This window comes from Canis aureus, chromosome 33 (assembly GCF_053574225.1).
Source record: "Canis aureus isolate CA01 chromosome 33, VMU_Caureus_v.1.0, whole genome shotgun sequence".
Taxonomy (NCBI): domain Eukaryota; kingdom Metazoa; phylum Chordata; class Mammalia; order Carnivora; family Canidae; genus Canis; species Canis aureus.
The window spans coordinates 24610510-24623744 of record NC_135643.1 but is presented as its reverse complement, the minus strand read 5'-3'; positions in this window follow the sequence as shown (position 1 = coordinate 24623744).

Here is a 13235-nt window from a genome sequence, read left to right as displayed (position 1 = left end):
ATTGATTTAAAGGTCATTTGCCTTTCTTTTCCTGTTAACTCTCTGTTCATGTCCTCTGTTAACCAGATTTTTGGTATTTCTCTTTTCTCTTTTAAAAAGCTCTTTACAAAAAAATAAAAATTAAAATAAATAAAAAGCTCTTTACATAAAAGAGAATAGTCAGTTGTCTGCGATATAAATTACAAATGTTTTTCTTCAATTTTTCTTATCTTTTGATTTTGTTAAGCAAAAGAGTTTTCTATTCATATAGTTAAATATATTAATCTTTTCCTTTTATGCTACAGATATTGATTCGAAGTTAGAAAGGAATTCACTCATTTTCCCCTTAGCACCTGTGTAGTTTCATTTCTCACTGTGACTTCTCTGATGCATTTAGGATTTATTCTGTTATATGATGTGAGGTATGGATTCAGTGTTATCTTTTGCCAAATGGTTATCCAGTTATCTGATTCTGGGTCAATTTGGTAGAGCTGCCAAAACAAGGTACCACAAGTCGGGTGGTTTAAAACAGAGTACCACAGGTCGGGTGGTTTAAAACTATGAGAAATTTACTTTTTCATAGTTCTGGAGATTAAGAAGTCCAAAATCAAGGTGTCAGCAGAGCCATGTTCCCTCCAAAGCCTCCATGGGAGGGTATTTCCTTGCCTTTTCCAGCTGGTGGTAGTCCCAGGCATTCTTTGGCTTGTAAATGTGTCACTCCAGTCTCTGCCTCTGTCTTTTACGTGGTTTTCTTCTGTGCATCTCTGCATCATTTTCCCTTTGTGCATGTCTGTTTCTGTGTCCAAATTTACCCTTTTTAGGATGTAAATCATACTGGATTAGGGGCTCAACCCACTCTACTATGGCCTCACCCTAACTTAAATAATTACATTTGTAACGATGCTATTTTCAAATAATTCTGACATTCTGAGGATTAGGACTTCACATATCTTTGGGGGGAACACAATTCAACCTGTTATAAGTACCATTTATTAAAATAACTATCCTTCTCCCTTTGTGATTTAAGATGTCTTCTTAAATATTAATTTTAAGAATTTAATGTATATTAAATTTCCATATATATTTGAGTCTATTTCTAGAGTCTTATTTTATTCCACTGATTTATCTATTCACCTACTAATACCAGAGTATTTTTATTAAATATTTATTTATTTGAGAGAGAGAGAGAGAGAGGAGGAGGAGCAGAAGGAAAGGGAGAGAATCTCAAGCAGACTCCCTACTGAGTGTGGAGTAGGATGTGGGGCTTAATCTTACAACACGGGGATCATGACCTGAGCCAAAATCAAGAGTAGGATGCCTAACTGACTGAGCCACCCAGGTGCCCCAATATTTTATGCTAATAAAGATATTATGTTTTAATATCTGGTAGAGCTAGCTACCCTCAATGCTCCTTTTCCCCTAGAACTTTCCTTGCTTATTTATTTTCCTCATGAACTTTAAGATGAACTGTTTAAATACAGAATACAATTCTTGCATATTACTCTGCCTGCATCTTGAGAACAGCATAGCAATGTGTGGTAAAGTATCTGGTCCAACATTCACTGCACAAGAAGAGACACAGAAGGAGAGTGTGGATCAGAAAACATAAGTGCTTTTCATTAAAGAATTGAATAGACTATATTTAAATGACTTTCTTTTGTTTAAGGGAAAGAATGATTGTTGTATTTAATACCCTTGCTACTACATTAGTTTTATCTTTATTTTTTATTTTTTTAAAGATTTTACTTATTCCTGAGAGACACACACACACACACAGAGGCAGAGACACAGGCGGAGGGAGAAGCAGGCTCCATGCAGGGAGCCAGACATGGGACTCGATCCCGGGTCTCCAGATTCACACCCTGGGCTGAAGGTGGCGCTAAACCACTGAGCCACTCGGGCTGCCCAACATTAGTTTTATACTGTACATTATACTCCCATGGTGAGAGTATTCCTAATGTCATATTATTTTTAATAGAAACTAATTTTGTTGTCCTTGTTCATAGGAGCTATTATCAATTGGAATGTACACATAATTACTTCATGGTGTAGGAATCTCTAGCTTTTGGATAATTATTTGTGTCATTGTATTAAATAATAATCTTCTATCAGTTAGCTAGTTACATGTTTAAAGCATTGTCCCCCAGTGCTACTTGTTTGTATTTGGGCAGAGGACCTTAGAATTTCAGAATACAAGAGCAAAATGGTACTCGGTGATCATTTAATCGAACTTGCCTCATCTCCTACATGAGAAAACAGAAACCCAGATATATTATTACTTGGCCAGTGTTCCAGTCTGGCCCTCATATCTACTTCTCTCAGCTAACCCTCTGAACAACAGTGGCCTGCATTGACCGCATCATCATTATTTCCTCTGCTCTTACCAACAGTCTTCCAATAGTTTCACTCTATATCAGTTCATCTCAAGTTTTCTTTTTTCTTTCACTGACAACATATTACTTAAAATATTGTTGTCAATAATTCATATCGATTCTGACGCACCTGGGTGGCTCAATCGGTTAAGCATCTGCCTTCAGCTCAGGTCATGATTCCAGGATCCTGGGATCCAGCTCTGCATCAGACTCCCTGCCCAGGAAGGAAGTCTGGTCCTCCCTCTCCCTCTGTCCCTCCCCTGGCTTGTGCTCTCTCACTATCTCGCTCACTCCGTCTCTCTCAAATAAAATCTTTTAAAAATTTAAAAAATTAAAATTTCATATAAATTCCAATGAAGTAGTCTTTGCATGTGTACTGCCCCCAGGGAGGTAGTATAATTGGGGCTACATAGTTCCTTTTGTCTGAGGGCAATTAAGAAGGGTCTTGGTAGGGCAGCCCGGGTGGCTCAGCAGTTTAGTGCCACCTTTGGCCCAGGACGTGATCCTGGAGACCTGGGATCTAGTCCCACATCGGACTCCCGGCATGGAGCCTGCTTGTGTCTCTGCCTCTCTCTCTTTCTCTGTGTCTCTCATGAATAAATAAATAAAACATTAAAAAAAAAAAGAAGGGTCTTGGTTGTGATCCCTCAACAGACAACACTTAAAGCAAGCAGGGGAACATGTTCCTCAGTCCTGAAAGAGGGATAATTGGCTACACATCACCACCCTTGTACCATTTGGATCTTTGGATCTATTGCTCCATATAATTTCATTCCCATCTAGGAAAAGCTCCTCCAGGATTCTTTTCTTTTGCTGGGGAATTTATGAAAGGAAGATTAGTGGAATGGACTATGTAGCTAGCCCCTTCCCCCTGCAGCTGGTCTTGCACCTTCAACTGATTGTCTCCCTCCTCTACCACATACTATCTGTTCTACATTTTTCATTACCTCAGCTTACACCTCTGCTGGTCTCTGTCACTTATCTGGCAGGGTGACACAGATCTGAAGGGTCTTACCATGTCATCATTTCTGAACATAGAATGCCACACTCGGCCATGGTACTACACTTGTCTACTTAAATTGTGCCATCAAAATTGAACAAAAGATTACCTAAAGATCCCCCAGTGGATCACTTGGAATGTGCCAACCACAGTCCTCTCTCCTTCCATTTTGTAACAACATTGAGAGAGACAAGAAGCTAAAATTTCCCAAGCAGTTCACTGTGAATGATGGAAATGTGCCATTCTTTCTTCTACCCTTGATCCTCTGTCTGCTGGATATATGGGACCATATAATGGCCATTGATAGAGAGTGTATACTGGTACCCCATCTGTAGCTTCAAATGGCTTCTAAAGCTTTTTCTATCACTCCATCAGTTTAGCAGGTTCTGTTTGTAATGATTTTATGATTTTTGATGGGATCACTGATTCACATTGTCATGTGTCCACTGTTACAACTACTGTGCTATAAAAGTGCCCTCCATGGCCCAATGCAATGATGACCAGGATTCTATGTTGGTTGATCAAACATTCTGTTAACCCTTGCATGATGGTTCTGTTTAAGGCCATATGAGCAGGAAAGCAAACTCATACTCAGAATAAGTCTCAGTTCCAGTCAAGGTCAAGATGAATTGCTCTCGTTCCCAATGTGTTCAACTTGCCACCATGTCCCACCAGTGTCCCTGAAGGATGGTGCCATAATGAGGCGTCAGTGTTGGTCTCTGTTCCTGGCAGTTTGGACATTCAGCAGCAGTAGATAAATCAGCCTTGATCAGTAGGAACTTCTGCTGTTTGGGCTTCTTTATAGCCTCCATCCCTGCCACTACATTTATGGACCAGTCACACCAGTACTTAGGTGGTCAGTGGAAGAAGCTGGCTGGACATCAATTGACTGAATCATTTTGTCATCTTGGCTGTAGGTAGATGCCCTCTGTAAGAGTTAACATGTGATACAAAGATTTTCATATCTTGGGTCTATTCCCATAGTTTCATCCATATGCCTCTTTACCAGATTTCTTTGTCTTCAATTTTCCAAGCTTTCTCCTTCCAACCCCTGACTTATCAGCCAAGCCATTTGACCATGAATATGAATTATTCTTATTTTGGACCACTTCTCTATACATGCAAAATGAATGACAAGGTACACAAACCAAAGTTCTGACTACTAGGAGGATGTTATTTTTTTGCTATCTCTCCAGAGCTAAAGTAGGCAGTCAAACAATTTTGGCTTGTATCCACATCTTGAGCTAAACTCTCAATAAACCAAGTTCAACTTTTTTCCTCCCTAAGCAATATGGGAATACCTATACAACCATAGTTGCAGACTGAGGGGAGAAACTAGTGAAATAGTTTTTTATGACATGGGAACCTGGGCCACCTGCTCATACTGTTTACTTGTGCCCTGTGGTACTTAAGCCTGATCCTTGATGTGCTACTTCCATCTTATGACGGGTTACTACTAGGCCAAGTTGTCCTCATGACAGGATAGGTTTAACAAAACCAAGCTCATTATGAGAAGTTCCAATCACATGGTCACTCAATACCCATTGCCAGGTGAATCCAGTATCATTAAAGTGTATGACTTATACAATATGATTTATAATTATCAGTAGATAGCATGGCCTTGCTAGAGACCCCCATAGGACTATGTTGTGATTCCTCCTGTTGCACTTTACCATACACTCCACATGGTGTCTTTCCCACTGCATATATCTTTAATGCCAGAGTCTGCTGGATTGTATGGCCCAAGTGATAGGGCAGCTTGTACTGTGGCTTGGACCTGTTGCAAAGCCCCATCCCACTGTAAGCTCCCATCAAAGCTGGCAGCCTTCTCTGTCCCTCAGCAAATGTGTCAGAGCATTATTCCTAAATTTGGAATATGCTACCTCCAGAACTCAAAGATGCCTATAAGACATTGTGCTTCTTTCTTCATGGTGGGAATACAAGATGCAATACTTTGTCCTTTATTTTAAACCTATTGCAGACCACTAGGCCCTTAAAATCTCTATTAATGTGCTAGGTCCCTTAATCTTCGAAGGGTTTTCTCTTACTCTGAGGGATGCATGTGTCCCAGATGTCCAATATACTTGCTACTTTTTATTTACCCAGTCAGTTTTAACTGATCAATGTAATGAACAAATGTGATATTCTACAGAACATCTAGACAGTCCAGGTCTCTTTGAACTGTATTATGACAGAGGGTAGAAAAGCTAACATACACTTTGGAAAGACTATAAATGTTGTCCTTCTCATGAATATGAGTTGCTTCTTAAATTTCCCTTACAGTACTGCTTCAGCTATACTGCACATCTGTTGGTCTATAATCTTTTCATCTTCATTCAATTTTAAATATATTCTAATTTTAGTATAATTACTTCTTAGTTCCATAAATTATTTAGAATTGTGTTTTTACTTTCTAAACCTTATGTATCTCTTTTGGATAACGTTTTTATTGATTTTTTTTTAATTTATAAAAGGGGAGGAAGGGGCAGAGGGAGAGGGAAAAGCAGGGTCCCTACTGAGCAGGGAACCCGATGCAGGCTCAATCCCAGGACCCTGGGATCATGACTTGAACCGAAGGCAGATATTAAACCGACTGAGCTACCTAGGCACCCCTGGATAACCTTTTGTTATTGATTTCTAATACCAGTGCTTTGTTATCTATACATGAATTTTAAAATGTGATACCTTTAGGTCTAATACCTGGTCAGTTTTTATAAGTATTTCAAGTTTATTTGAAAAGAATAAAAGAATAGGGATTATTTAATTGTTGATTATAGTTTTATATCACTTATATAGCCTTACTAAGTTTATGTCCATTTAGTCAATTTCTAAAAATAATGTGTTAAAATCCCTCAGTGTATTTGTGAATGTATCAATTACTCTGTATAATTCTATTAATTTTGACCTTATTTATTTTGAGGATATATTATTAGGTATCTACAATTTTAGAATTAGTATATCTTCCTCGTGAATGGTGGGAATACAAGATGAAAAGGAGGGAGTTTGAGCATTTCAAGGCTGATCACAGGGGGGGAATATGGCCAGGAGGTGGCAGTAGCACACACAAGCTTTATTTGGGTGATCCTTTGAAGGTTTGCATATTGGGGAAGGCCCTGACAGTGGGAGATTATCCAGAGGCTTAAGGCAAGGAGGCCATGGTTCCAGAAGGGGAGGATAGCCAAGGAACTTCTGGAGGAGAAAGGCATCAGAAAGAGGGCTTATGTGTTTAGGTGGTTTTTGTATGGTGCCACTCAGTTGCATGTCAGGGAGTCTCTAGGTCAGAGAATTCTAAAGAGCAGCAGCAGGTTAGGATCTTTGTAGCCCAAGATTTGTTTTATCTGTGGCAAGCAGATTTAGACAATTTCATAGGGTATGTGAAGCAGCCAAGCTCTAAATAGCTAAAAATTTAATTAAACTATGTTTAAAACAAATGGATGTACAAATTTTGATATGGTGTCAGTGGGCTTTTGAGCTAATCAACAACCCAGGCACCAGTATACAGAGGCTTCCTTTGCTTCATTCATATACATAACAGTGACTCCCTTTATAGCTTTTTTTTTTTGCTCACTATTGTTCATTATATTTTACTCGTTTTTTTGGGTTTATTTTTATTGGCATTATTTTTGTAAAAAGTCAGTTCATTGTAGTCTGGTATCTTACCACTTATTATCAAAACTGCTGTAGCAGCCCCAGTGGCTCAGCAGTTTAGTGCTGCCTTCAGCCCAGATCCTGGAGACCTGGGATCAAGTCCCAGGTCAGGCTCCCTGCATAGAGCCTGCTTCTCCCTCTGCCTGTGTCTCTGCCTCTCTCTCTCTCTCTCACTCTCTCTCTCTCTCTGTGTCCCTCATGAATAAATAAAATCTTAAAAAAAAAAAAAAAAGATGCAAAACTACTGTAATAGGAATTTTATTTCATTCTTTGTCCTGCTTAACTGAAACTGCTCCAGGTAAGGTCATCAATGACCTTTATGTTATCAGCTGCAATTAATGTTTTACATTTTTTTACAGTGTTTACGGAGGTTTAATTTATGTAATTCAAAATGGGATAGCATACATGGAATTTAATATTTTTTTGTTTACTTTCTCCTCTTTCTCCCAAATTCTGTCTTTACTCCCTCTACCCTCTCCAGACAAGTAATGTCATCCTCATTAGAAGATTTCATCCCATTTTTCTCCACACTCATAAAATCATATGCAAACACACATACATATACACACACATGACCCAAACTAAGAGTGTATATATACTACAAGTCTACATGTAAATACACAGAAATGTATTATCATATAAAGGGATTTGGGGATTAAACACCCATACTTCATCTTGCTTTTTTTTTTTTTTTTTTTTTTTTATTCATGAGAGGCAGAGAGAGAGAGAGGCAGAGAGAGAAGCAGGCTAGGCTCCATGCAGGGAGCCGGATGTGGGACTTGATCCCGGGCCTCCAGGATCACGGCCTGGGCCGAAGGCAGGCACTAAACCATTGAGCCATCCAGGGATCCCCTCATCTTGCTTTTTATCACTACATAGAAATGCTGAGTCAATTAATACAGTTCTAATTGTATTTTCCACTAAGATGAATGTTACAATAAAAAACATATATATTTTTCCATACATACTGATTTTATTTTCATAAGATTTCTGTGACATATATTTTTTCTCCCGTTACCAAGTTATCTTCCAAAAAATCATAATAATCCATATTTCTTCTCAGCAATGTATAAGGGTACTTTGGTCCCCTACTCCAAAATCCTCACCAGCAATAGGTACTGTTCTTCTTGATAGATGACCATCTAATGGGGTCTAATGGGGTATAAAATGACAATCCTCAAATGCTTTATTTGTATTTTCTTGAGGCCTAGTGAGCTGGAGCATAATTTTACATTTTGGTCATTTGGATTTACTTTTCTATGGTCATGTCTTTATATTATTTACCCACATTTTTGTGTTGTATTTTCTTATAAGTGCTAATTGTATAATACATATTATCATTATATATTATAAAATACATGTTAGTATAGTATAGATGTTAACTCTTTGTAACCCACACTGTAATTTCCTCCATATCCATATTATTAATATTTGACTTTATTTTTATCACAAAAAAGTTAATTTTTGCCACATAGGTTTTCCCTGTCATTAGTCTATTTTCTCTCCCTCTCTTCGAGATGCCTACTCTCTATCTTTAAAATGATTTTAGACATCATTTTATGTGTCACATCAAAGCCCTTTAATGTAAATTGGGAATCCAGTTTTGTTTTCTTTGAACTGAAACACCACCTTTGTCATATATTAAATGTTCATATATATCTACTCTCAATTCTTTTCTTTTTTAAAAAAATATTTTATTTATTTATTCTTGAGAGACAGAGAGAGAGAGAGAGAGAGAGGCAGAGACACAGGTAGATGGAGAAACAGGCTCCATGCAGGGAGCTCAATGGGGGACTCGATCCCTGAACTCTGGGATGATGCTCTGGGCCGAAGGCAGGCGCTAAACCGCAGAGCCACCCAGGGAACCCCTCAATTCTTTTCTATCAATCTTGTTTATCCTTATTTAATGCAATTGCTTTTCTTATATCAGCTGACTTGATTCTAATGTGTCCTAGTATATGGTGATATCTGGTGAATAAAGTTCCTCTCAGTTTTTTTTTTTTTTTGTAGACTTTTTTTGTTCTTCTATGTAAACCTTAAGATAATTTTTTAAAAGATTTTATTCACTTATTCATGAGAGACACAGAGAGAGAGGCAGAGACCTAGGGAGAGGGAGAAGCAGGCTCTCTGTGGGGAGCCCGATGCAGAACTCGATCCCAGGACTGCAGGATCACAACATGAGCCAAAGGCAGACACTCAACCACTAAGCCACCCAGGTGCCTCAAACCTTAAGACAATGTAATCCAATCTTTTAAATACTCTTCGATTCTAATGTGAATTTTATTAAATTTGTATATTAATTTTATTTTTCATTATATATTTTTTAAGTAGGCTCCACGCATAGCATGGAGCCCATTGTGGAACCTCAAATCATGACCCTGAGATCAAGACCTGAGCTGAGGTCAAAAGTTGGACACTTAACTGACTGAGCCAGCCAGGTGCCCTTATATATTAATTTTATAAGATTTATATTTTTACACTAGCAAGTTTTTTTCATGGGTTGAAATGTCATTGTCATTCCATTGCTTTTAATAACATGTTCATAGTTCCCCTACCCCCACCCCCCATGGCCTTTTGCCTTTCTTGGTAAATTTCTTTTACTTTTTTTTTTTCCACTATTTTCTACTATTGTGAATGGAATATTTTTCCCATTACCATTTCAAGATGCTTATTGCTATTAAATTTTGTAGATTCATTGTTTCCAAATAACCTACAAAATCTTTTTGTTTTTCCTAATCTCTGATTTCTTAGGCATACAATTGTATCAACAGTTTTCTATTTTCCTCTATTTGTACTGATTATTTCACTTTTTAATCTTGTCACTTTCACTGGCTCCTCCAAGATACTTTTTAATAATATATAATGATAGTAGGCATTTTCTGCTAGTTCCTGATTTTAGATGAGTTTGATTTTAAATACTTGTAGGCTTTTCATAAATAACCTTCATTGTTTAGTTTCCTTCAATTTCTATTTTACTGAAGAATCTTCATTAAGGGGTGCCTGGGTGGCTCAGTTGGGTTAAGCATCTACCTTTGGCTCAGGTCATGATCCTAGGGTCCTCTAATTGAGCCCCGCATCCAGCTCCCTGCTGAGCGGGGAGTCTGCTTCTCCCTCTCCCTCTGCCTGCTGCTTGCTCTGCTTGTGCTCTGTCAAATAAATAAAGAAAATCGTAAAAAAAAAAAATCTTCATTAGGTATGGCTATTGGATCTTAGCAATAGTACTTTCAGCATCTATTGATATGATCATGTTTTCTTTAATTCGTTTATGTGATTGTGTGAATAAATTTACTGATCAAAATACTCTAGAGTACAGTTTTCTTTGCCATAGTATATTAATTTTTTTAACTGTGCTGCATTTTTTATTAGAATGTTCTTTGAAAAAAAAAAAAAAAAAGAATGTTCTTTGATATGTGTGAGATTTCTCTCAGTTTTTGTGTTTATCAGCTTTTCCTATTAATATTATATAACTAAATTAAATGAGTTGGAAAGTTTTTCCTATTTAAGAAATTGGGGGTAGGACCCCCTGTGTGGCTGAGTGGGTTGAGTGTCTGCCTTTGGCTCAGGTTATGATCCTGGGGTCCTGGGATTGAGCCCTGCATCAGGCTCTGTGCTCCGGGGAGAGCCTGCTCCTCCCTCTCTGGCTTGTGCTGTCAAATAAATGGATAAATTCTTAAAAAAAAAAAAAAAAAAAAAAAAAAGAGGAGGTGTAATTTAACATTGGAATTATTTTCCTTGCAATCTTAGCACTGATTTTTTAAGGATTCATTTTAGAGAGAGTGCAAGCACATGGAGAGGAGAGGCAGAGGAAGAGTGAGAGAGAGTCACAAGTAGACAGTGTTAAGCATGGAGCCCCATGCTGTGGGGGGTGTGTGTGCGCTAGATCTCAGGACCTGAACTAAAACCATAAGTAGGACACTTAACCAACTGTACCACCCAGGTGCCCCAAGTACTTTTTAAATATGGATTTAAGGGGGATCCCTGGGTGGCTCAGTGGTTCAGCACCTGCCTTTGGCCCGGGATGTGATCCTGGAGTCCCGGGATCAAGTCCTACATCAGGCTCCCAGCATGGAGCCTGCTTCTCCTTCTGCCTGTGTCTCTGCCTCTCTATCATGAATACATAAATAAAATCTTTAAAAATAAATAAATAAATATGGATTTAAAAACTCACTTAAAAAACCCTCACTTTTATGTTCTCATTTGACAATCTACTAACATTTTACATTTCATCTTAGGTCATTTTTGGTCATTTATATTTTTCTAGGAATTTATTCATTTCCTATAGGTTTTCCACTGTGTTGCTTATAAAGTAGTATGCAGTATTTTATTTTATTTTAGTATGCAGTATTTTAAAGTGAGTATCATTCTATCTTCATTTTATTTCACTTCTTGGCAGCACTCAAATAGCTTAACTGCACTAAGTTTAGAGTTTCTTAAATTTGTTGAATGGGTGTTACTGATGCCTATCTTCATTGTGATTAAGGCAGAGGAATATATGATGGATACTTAAGGGAAAGTACAGTAAATTTGAAAATTTAGTAAATCATTTCTTGACATTTTTTACTTTCTCACTAGCACAGGGTTCACTTCTGTAATTATGCAATTTCCTACCCTTTGCCCCTTTTCTATATTATTGGAGAATTACAGCCTTATATCAGAGATCAGGAATTTAACATTGCAGCTGATCAATTTGACAACAGTAAATATTGAATTTGACAACAGAGAATAGAGTCACAGATATACTCTTTTTATAAGTAAAGAATCAAATATTTAAACCAAAGGACAATTAGAGGGTGATGTCATCTATGAGTAACAACATAGGTATGCCTCACTGAACAAATTTTCAATGTCCTTCAAGACCATAACTAATGTAAAATGGCATACTATAATTGCTAATAATTAATATGGACTGTCTACTTTTTATACTAAAATAATGCTTGCTATAACATGACTCCACTAAACTGGATTTCTGCAAAAGATAAAAGCACTCACTATCTGAACATGAAAAAATAAAGTGAGCTTCCAGGAAAAGACTATCGTGACAAAGTAAAACACAACTTCAGATGATGCAGTGTAGCTAAAAGCAGAACAAAACAGATGGGCGTCCTCTGCAGTCCAACCTTTGGTGCAAAGAGACTCCATGACCAGCAAGACAGTGAGGCAGTCACAGGCCTGCCGCTGAGTGGTTTTCAAGCAAGCATATTTTATCCTCTCAAAGGTGGAGGTCATCTAATATGATTTGTGTGGTTTAAGTCACTGTTCCTTTAGTTTTCCTCATACTTTAACAAATTATGTATTGAATTACAGTCATTAAGCTTAACAAATGATTCAATTAAATGGAAAAACTTCCTATGATAACCCTCCAAATATCCAAGAATGAGTCAAGATATATTCTGCATAAATTTTCCCCCTGGATATACCACTTTAAGTGGCTAAGCTTTTTAACTATTTGAAGTGGAAACTGGTATCTCCAAATGTAAAACATATCCTGTCTCCTACCATACACTGTCTATCTTGATTCAAATTCATCATTAAACATCACTTGTATTGTCTGATCACAGAGATGCTCTCAGGGACAGTCATGTGCAGGGTCCTATGTTAAATTGTCTCAAGCTGCTATGCTTTTAATGTTCACATTAAATTTATTGTTTGGTTCTCTCCCCTGCCATCAGCTGTTATATTTTATTATTTACCTGTCACTAGAGCAAGACCTTATCCGTATCTGTGATTTTTTTCAGAGAAATCAGATAACCAAATTTATTAGAATAAGCAGACTGAAAGTGGGGACCTGTGGTATTCAATTTAGATGTTTCTGGTGGGTAGTTAATAAAATATCCACCATAACTTAAGAACCCTAATGAACAGTAGAGTCTTAAAACTCTCTTTGCAGAGGGAGAGTCTGATAACATGTTTCTACTGGAAAACTATAGGAACCACAATTAGGAAGGCAGAACTATATGATCAGCAACTGGCTTAAGTAGCTTCCCATAAACTTATTAACAAATTAGGTTACAAAATACAAAAGCCATTTAATGAATCATTGTATGAGGCATTGAACTCAAAGCTGAATTGTAATGTGCTTTTATAATACAATTTGTTTAATTACTCATATGAATGAATCATTAATACCTCAAGCCTGCTCAACAGTTTTGAATACCTGATACTTATGTAATGGTGGTGCTCATTTGCTGATTAAGGCGAAGAGCAGTTCCCTGGGTAAGGAGAGGCAGGCCTCAAAG